The 2,500-nt window shown below is 41.1% G+C and overlaps 1 protein-coding gene across 1 annotated transcript in view; it reads left to right on the top strand.

Moving 5' to 3' along the window:
* grm5b (glutamate receptor, metabotropic 5b) overlaps positions 1-2,500 on the top strand; it is a 46,874-nt gene that overhangs the window by 31,716 nt on the left and 12,658 nt on the right. The window lies entirely within an intron of this gene.

Here is a 2,500-nt window from a genome sequence, read left to right as displayed (position 1 = left end):
CACGAAACCGTTACAGAAAGGAGGTTACAGCAGTGTGAATTAGATGTTGCACGTTGTTACAAGCCGTCGCAAAGCATTCACATGTCTGATCACAGTTGCAAGGTTTTAGAATGTTGCATCAAGTTGCTGCTCATCAAGTTGCTGCTCATCTCGTTGCGAATCTTGGGTGTGATTTGGGCTTAAGTATGGTGCAGACTGCGCACATTATGATTAGATGGCATTAAAAGACTGCGGTCGGGAAAAGCTAGAGTTCCAAATTGTATAACTTTTTTTTCAATAGGAACTATGCCTATATGTCCGACTTCGTCATCGTTAAATTCATCCCTTGTGTTTAAAATTTGCGGATAAGCCGATGGTAAGCTTGTTTTTATGCTGGCAACAAAACCAGAACGGTTTGCGAACGTTATTCTTTATTCTAAATGCCATGGCGATAAAGAAAAAGAAGTCAGAAAAGGAATTTACCTTAGACTAGGCTATATCAGAGCCTGTCTACGGACATTCTCTGGCTATATAACCTATTGAAATAGGTTAATGATGTAAAGTCAAGAGCGCTTCTATGGGACTGGTGTGTGCGCGCACAGTTTTTATTGATGAGTCAGAGTGGGCTGCGCATAGTTGCAGTGGAATGTGGCTGCCCAGGGCATTATAAAACTTCTCACTCTTAGACCTACTCATACACGGCAGTGAAATGGCGTATTTAGCTGTCTAAATTGGAATCATATACTGGGGGAGAAATTGTCGGACATCCATGATTATTTTGTTATTCAGCACCCCTGGTCAAAAATATGTTCCCGCGCGCCTGGAAGTAGGCTATGATTTGAATGTAGACTGTTGTCAAATTTGGCAAATACAAAACGGGAGAAACAATATGGTTCATGCTCTCATGCTGTTTCATTCGTGCCGAAAAGGAGGGAGAACTAGAAATGCAATTCCGAGGAATTACACGAGGGGATGCAGTCTGCTGGTTAGGGTGTTGGTGGGGCTGTTGAGCTTGCTGCTAGCTGGTTGGTAGGGTAATTGTGATACCTGCAAAGGTGCTTTTGGAGTAACCAAATTTGAATCTTGTGTGACATGGCATTATTCAGATATCACACTCAAGGTGTTTTTGACCTTGACATTTGACCTTCAACCTCCAACATCAACACTTCACCTTTGAGTCCATAAAAACACTCATACCAAATTTGAAGCATGTACGTCAAGCCGTTCTGGAGATATAATGCTGAATGCATGAGATATGGCTGGGACTTTTATTTTGACACACAGGAAACACTTTTAACAGGATGTGTAGTTTAGGTAGAGCTAGATTGTATGCTTAGAACCTGAGACAGTTGGATTTCTCACAGGTGACACCTGTGCCAGTGTTCTGATTAGCCTGGGAACTGCTCTGAGAACTACTTAACGAGCGCAGCTGGCTCTATTATGACATCACAGCCCCCATTCAAGTCTATGGGGGAAAAATACACTTTTAATTACAAATATCTCAAAAAGTATAAACTTCTCAAAAATGAAAAACGGATAGGACGGTAAAGCCTTGGAAGATCTACGGAATGGTGTTTGAACCAAATTTGTACGTTAAGCGGTTTGGGCTGAATAGCGCCCACAAAAAGGTAAAAAGAAAAAGAATAATAAGAAGAAGTCTCCGGATTTCAATAGAGGGGATGCATCCCCTCTAATGAAACATTAAGCACGTTCCACTTTTGCATAAATAATTCCTGAACGGTTTTGGTCAGGGCTGATAATGCAACTGTATTTGACAAAGGACCGATATAGGCTATTTGCTAGTGACAAAATATGAGCTTTCAGTGTGATACGATCTCTTTGTAGATTACATTTAATTAAAATGTGTTTCATCTGTTCTGGCTATGCTATTTGGATCTTACTGTATCTCACTCAATGAACAACATCTCAACACTAGCCTAAATGAATGATGATCCGTAATTGTCATCAGATAGCCTAGTCATATAGGTAGACATTTAGTGTGTTTGAAATAATTAATTCGATAATATTTTCCATCTTTGCAGAGGAAAAGTTTTGTGTGAAGGGAATTAAAGGCCTGTCTCATATAAACGCCTGTCTCTAATACTAGCCGGTGCAGTTTGGCGATTTGGGAAAATAAAAGCCCAGGCTATTATTTGGAGTTTTACGGTATGTGTGTGTGTGTGTGTATTTGTGTGTGTGTGTGTGTCTGTATGTATGTGTGTGTGTGTGTGCCTGTATGTGTGTGTTAGGGAAATTAAAGTAATAAAACATACATTTAACCAACTCCCTTATTAAAACAGCATAGAACTCAAATGCAATGTGTCTGAAAGCGCCCCGTACCGTAATTACAAAGTACTGCACGGAGGATTTTCCTCCTCATGGGTCCCTATTCTGTGTGTGTGTGTGTGTGTGGTTGTGCACGTGGGTGTGTGTGTGCGTGCGTGTGTGTGTGTGTGTGTATGTGTCTATGTGTGTGTGTGCGTGTGTGTGTGGTTGTGCACGTGGGTGTGTGTGTGCATGT

This window comes from Alosa sapidissima, chromosome 15, assembly GCF_018492685.1.
Source record: "Alosa sapidissima isolate fAloSap1 chromosome 15, fAloSap1.pri, whole genome shotgun sequence".
Taxonomy (NCBI): domain Eukaryota; kingdom Metazoa; phylum Chordata; class Actinopteri; order Clupeiformes; family Clupeidae; genus Alosa; species Alosa sapidissima.
Note: the sequence above shows the minus strand (reverse complement) of the source record. Positions and strands in the feature narration are given on the sequence as shown.